Source organism: Diceros bicornis, chromosome 27, assembly GCF_020826845.1.
Source record: "Diceros bicornis minor isolate mBicDic1 chromosome 27, mDicBic1.mat.cur, whole genome shotgun sequence".
NCBI classification, from domain to species: Eukaryota; Metazoa; Chordata; class Mammalia; order Perissodactyla; family Rhinocerotidae; genus Diceros; species Diceros bicornis.
The window spans coordinates 17,051,176-17,057,450 of NC_080766.1; the positions used below are offsets into that span (position 1 = coordinate 17,051,176).

At 35.0% G+C, this 6,275-nt stretch overlaps 1 long non-coding RNA gene across 1 annotated transcript; it reads right to left on the reverse strand.

Annotated features, from left to right (window-relative positions):
• Positions 1 to 4,181: 4,181 nt before the first annotated feature.
• LOC131423123 (uncharacterized) lies at positions 4,182 to 6,037 on the reverse strand. Its single transcript, XR_009224247.1, has 3 exons — positions 5,700 to 6,037; positions 4,370 to 4,680; positions 4,182 to 4,253 (listed from the first exon to the last, which is right to left on the reverse strand). It is a non-coding gene; the product is annotated as an uncharacterized LOC131423123 (long non-coding RNA).
• Between the last annotated feature and the right edge of the window lie 238 nt (positions 6,038 to 6,275).

Sequence of the window (6,275 nt, forward strand, 5' to 3'; positions counted from 1 at the left end):
GTAACGTGCAATAGACGTCCTCTACATAAAGCAAACTCCATGCTGAAATCCAGGGGCTACAGCAGCATTCAAAGCTATGAAAGGAGGCTGAAAACAGCTCCTTTCAACAGCTGCCAGGGCTCTTGCTTCTAGGAAACTGTAGGCCAGAAAGCAAAATTCAACTATACAGCCAGCAAAGTGGGATCTGAAACAAGCTGCCAGCTGGTTCAGTGACTGGATCAGTAAAACACCAAATATCCCCGTGGGATGTGATCCCTGGACCAGCAATGTAAGCCTTGGTTCTAAACTGGGGCCTCAGAGAGACTTGAGATGTACACCTCACAACTAGATGTGAGGTGAAGAGGCCAGGAAGGAGACAAAAAGAGAGAGCAAGGAGGATGGGAGTTGGGGGAGGAGAGGCTGATGAAGAGACAGAGACAGAGACACAGAGAGAGAGACAGAGGGGGGGAGAGAGAGAGAGAGAGAGAGCGAAAAAAAGAGTTATCATTCAACATTAGCCAAAACACATGGAGGGATCAAATGCTGAGAAAGAGAGCCAACTGAATTGACAATCTGAAAATAAAACCATTTCAATCCAGATGAAATTAAAATCATAAAATGGATGGAGAAATAATTTAAGAAAGAATATTTATGATATTCATAGAGCTAAATGAAAAAGTAATATCCAGTTAAAAATCATCTATGATGAAACCAAAATAGGAAGAAATGAAACAACCCCCATTCAATAGCAAAAAAAATAAACAATTAAAATGTCTTGAAAATTAATAATATAATCATAGAAATTTATATTAAATAACCAAAAATTGAGATGAACTCTAGATCTCTCAAAAGAATGAGAAAATGCTCAAGAGTTCATCCAGGGTGCAGCATAGAAGTATAAATAAAAAACACATGAAACATTCAGGTAAAAATGTGGAGGGTATATTGAGATACTACCACATAGGATTAATAGGAATTCCAGAAAGATAAAATGACAGAATTTTCTTGTCAATTCAAGAAAACTATAGACCAATTTTACTTATAATATAGTTTTTAAAAAGCCTAAATGTAATATTAACAAAATTAAATTTAATAGTGTATATAAAAATACACCATGGTCAATCAGTATTTAACATAGGAATATAAGGATGTTTCAACATTTAAACATACGTAAAAATATTAAAAAGAAAGTTTATTATTTCAACAAACATTCTAAGGCATTTGAAAAATTTATTACTCATCCATGTATAAAATCTTAGCAAACTGGGAAAAGAGAGGACTTTCCTTAACCTCATTAGGGTTATTTACCAAAAATCTTGGGAAGACTTAATTGGAAATAATCACATGAACGTTAGAAACAAGACTAGTATGCCTGATGTCATAGCATTCTTACCTCTCAATGTTACAGAAGAGACAGAGGTTGAGATCTGTATAATTGCTAAAGAAGAGGAAAACTTACAGATTATCTGCATACAAAAATATGAGAAAAAACAGACTACTAGAATTTTAAAAACTCAGCAAAATTATTTATTTGTAATATCAATATCTGAAAATCAATAATGTATCTATAAATCAGCAAAAACAAATTAGGAAAAAATAATCACAATAGCAGACCAAATTCTTAGACCCTTAGCAATAAATTTAGCAAAAGATGTGCAAGAATTTTATAAAGAAAATTATAAAACATCATTAAAAGCCAGGAAAGATTAGAATAAATGAAGAGCTATACACATTTGTGACTGGGAGGCCTCAATCCCACAATGAAGCCAATTTCCCCTAAAAATGATGTAAAATTCAAATCCATTTTAATCAAAATCCCATCAAAGATTTTCACATAACTTGACAAGATGATCTTAAATTTACATAGACGCACAAAGTCCAAATTTTGAAGAAGGACAAGGAGAGGGTATTCTTCTGAGAAAGGTATCCACTTGGCATTAGAATTATCTCACTAGGTATGTAAAGGAGTAGGTATAAAGAAAGGAATAGAGATAAACCAGTGGGATAGAATAGAGTCCAAATAAAGACAGAGGCGGCATTTCAAATCACTGAAGAAATGGTGCAAGGATAATTGATTTGTAACCTTATTGGGTTACAAAGTCATGTTAAACTCAATAACTATATGATGAGCTCAACAAGAAAATCATCTTGCTTCTAATGAGCAAGCTTTCTAAAAGCCTGATCACAGTGTAAAACTAAGAAAAATTCTGGAGTCAGAGTGGCATACATAAAAGGACACTCCTGGCTCCCTTTTGAAAGACAGACCTCATTTCGAGTTTATAGATCCAAAATAATAGCAATCACCTTTAATGGATTATTTATAGTATCCTTGGTTCAGAATGGGTAGTTCATTAAGTTTGCCTTTATATTTCTCTTAAAAACCCCATTTACTAAAAGATTTACAATTTCTCCCTACACTTAAACAAGAGAACGTTTAACTCTTTCACTGGCTTTGCTTAGTGGTAATCTCTATGTGATGCTTAATATTTAAAATCACCTCCTTCCTAGAGATTTTTAATTCTGCAATCTTTCTTTCCACCAAATCAGTGGTTTTTAATCTCTTTTTTAAATGCAGTGTCCCATATGCTCACATTTCTACAGGCACAGATAAAACATGTTTTGAATTATGCACAAATTTCTGGCAAAAGCTGTAACCTCACCCCTTTTGCACATTTCATAACAGTACAGTAGGGTGTCACAACACCCTGGTTGAGCGCCCACACGCTAAATAATTTTATTTATTTACTCCAGAAGAAAGAATATAAAACACCCAAAATAGTTTTGATTTTTTTTCCAATTACCTTGTGGACATTTTCTTACTAAAGCAATTAATTTTGATAACTATATATATAAACTTTGCACTACTTGAACAAAATAAGAAAGTGTTCACGATGATTCAGTCTAATTAAATATGTTTCTGAGCAAGTAACTTTTTAAGGACAACTTTAAAAGATGGAAAAGAGTTGCAGTCAAATTGAGTCCATGAGACATGGCTTTGAAGCAATTCTTTTTGAGTATGTGCTCCCGTCCTCACATTACAGAGAAAGACAATCATGCTCATTATACAGTTATAGGTCTTTAGTAGCAAGATTACAAACGGATGCCACACTATGCCAAGCCATGCTATGTTATAAAACCATTAGCATACTGATTATAGTACCGTTCAGAGTGATTTCAGATTGCTATCGTCTCTACTGCCACACTGCCTATTTCCACGGGAAGTATATTCATATAAACCACATATAGCTTTTTTAGATCAACTAGAAAAGAATGCACAATACCATTTAAGTCACCTGAAATGGGATTTCTCCAGTCAGATTTTTATGGCACAAAACAAAGTTGAGCACCGGCAGTTATTTTGTAAATTGGGACTACATAGGCAACTCGAACTCGATGATTCAGCCTGCCACAACTCACAATTGCATTTTATTTTTCAAGATGCTCTAAGATTAAATCTCTTATCTTGGCTTAAAATGTCTCCTGTTTAGGTATTACAACCTATGTCAGCACCATCTCTAGCACTTATGTTAATCTTATTTGCAATTTGGAAAGAAAACAAACATCAAAGTAAACCATTTTATTTCCCCAAATGACAGGGACCTCCCATCGACATCTTGAAAAACCAATAAATAGGCAGAATGCCCTGCTGCAAAGACAGATAGAAATGAATAAAATTATTTTTGAAATCCATTTTTAGCACTGGCAGATGGTCACAATCGCAGGTTAGCATTATAAAGTATTTCCAGATCTACGACTACCTGCTAACTTTCACTGATCCAATTCAGACTACAGAAAAAAAAAAAAGTAATAATGTAAGAAAGAAGAATTTGAGAGGTGCTTATACCCTTGAATGAGCACATCTGCAGGACTGGATTAATCTATTGTACCTTGCATTCATCGCGCTGTGTAACTCGGAAAGCTGCTTCCATGGTAGTTTAACCAAGCCAACATTGAATGGAATTCATTACTCAAACAATAAAGAAAAAAATTTGATTCCTAGGATGTCTCAAAGCAAAGCAAGCAACCTCGATGCAGCACACTTTGCAAAAATATTTCTCATACTCCTAATAAATAGAAGAAAACAATTCCTCAAAAATACTATTTATATAGCATACTTAGAAATTCAGCGTCAAATTGTTAAATAACTAGCAATTGTTGTAGATAAATGGATACATATATTTTTGTAAATTACTTGCCTCTGAATAGAGTTGGCTTAAGTGCTTTAATGAAAACATCCTTTCTCTTCTTTCTGATGTGGACTCTCCAATGAGACCCTAAATGTATTAATATCACCACACAGGAAGTTTAGGGTATGCTCTAATTCCATTCCTTTTAGTTGATACAATAAAATAAAAATGAGGATATAAATGGTGCATGTAAAGAAACTTACCAGCGAAAAGCAGAAAAGATTCATTATGGTCAGCTTCAGTCCGTTGTTGCTATGCTTTAAAGATTATGATGGCCCCTCGCAGCTCTCTCTTGCCTTCACAGTTGTTTAGACAGTTCTCATGGGAGATTATTACAAAGTAAAATCCCTGCCATAATCCAGGGGATTCAGAGACCATTATCAAATGAGATAGGTCTTTACTGAACAAACAATTTTCTAAATTAATGAGGAACTCTGACTAATAAAACAAGAGAATGAGACTTACCATGATCTGTGTACACCGATTTCAAAGGTGGCAATAATATTTCTCAAATCTGGAGGAAAACACAGTGAAAACCACCATAGGCCTAGCTAACTAACTTGAAAATATGTATCAAATCCTGAAGAAAATATCATCCTTCAATATAAAAGTAACTCTTTCTCTTCAAAGGTGGTAGGTCAAGGCTCTGTCCCATGTGCCTCCACATCCCACATCTCTCTTTCCTCTTACATTAATTAAAAAATAATGTTGGATCTCTAATACAACAAGTTACTGAGATAAGCACTTTTTTATGCTGGCAAAATATACAGAACATAAAATTTACCATTTTAATCAATTTTAAGTGTACAGTTTTGTGGCATTAAGTATATTCACACCGTTGTGCAACTATCACCACTATCCATCTCCAGAACTTCTTCATCTTGCAGAACTGAAACTCTGCACCCACTAAACACTAACTCCCCATTCCTCCCTCCCCCCAGCCCCTGACAACCACCGTTCTACTCTCTGTCTCCATGAATTTCACTACTCTAGATACTTCATATAAGTGGACTCATACAATATTTGTCCTTTGGTGACTGGCTCATTTCACTTAGCATAATGTCTTCAAGGCTCATCCACATTGTTACTATGTGTCAGAATTCTCCTTTTTTAAGGCTGAATAATATTCATTGTATGTATACACTACATTTTGTTTATCCATTCATGTGTTTATGGACACTTGGGCTGCTTCCTTCTTTTGGCTGTTGTGAATACTGCTGCTATGAACATGGGTGTACAAATATCTATCTGTGTCCTTGCTTTCAGTTCTTGTGGATATATACCCAGAAGTGGGATTGCTGGAAAGTTAAATTTACATCTTGCAAATACATTTCTTCTTCAGCTAGCCCTGGACTTATTTTTCCTGTAAATAACATTTATTTCTAATACCCTTGGAAAAGGCATCGACAGTTGTCCCTTGTTCTTTAATTAGGAATACCTAAAGAGTTGCATTGGCACCTTCTGCTTTCAAGTCTCATCAGTTAAGAATCCTTTGAGTTCCAAATAACAGACTACAAGATTTAGAGTGCTTACTCAGGAAGAGTTATGCTTCTCACATAAGAATTGTTCTGTGGATTGACGATTGTTGGCATCAATGCAGAAGGTCAGTGAGGTCAGAGTCACGGTCACCGTCTGCAGTTCCCTTGCCCTTCCCTTCATGCTCTGAAGATAGATGCAGAAGCTCAGAGCATTAAGTGCTCACACAGTTGCTTTCAGAGGAAAGAAACACATCATCTGCTCCAATGTCAAGCAGCCCTCATGTTTGGCTGCCTTTCTATTATTCCTCCCAACAGCCTCAGCACCCCTGTAAGTTTCTCTATTTCTGCATACTTTCCCAAGTTAGTACTTTTGGGGAGTATTATTTAAGGTATATTTTGAGAAGACATAATATTAAAATTTAATCAAAATCAAAACCAGATGAAACTAGAACTTTTGAGTCTCTTCCTTACAGTCTCTTTTAGGAGCTATAATATTATTTCAAGTCCCAATATTTTAAAAAAATTGATGATGAAATTTTCACACACACTCAAAAGTAGGTTCAATAATCCCTCTGCATTCCTATCACCTATATTGAGAAATTATCAAGATCTGACTACAGTTGCTTCATCT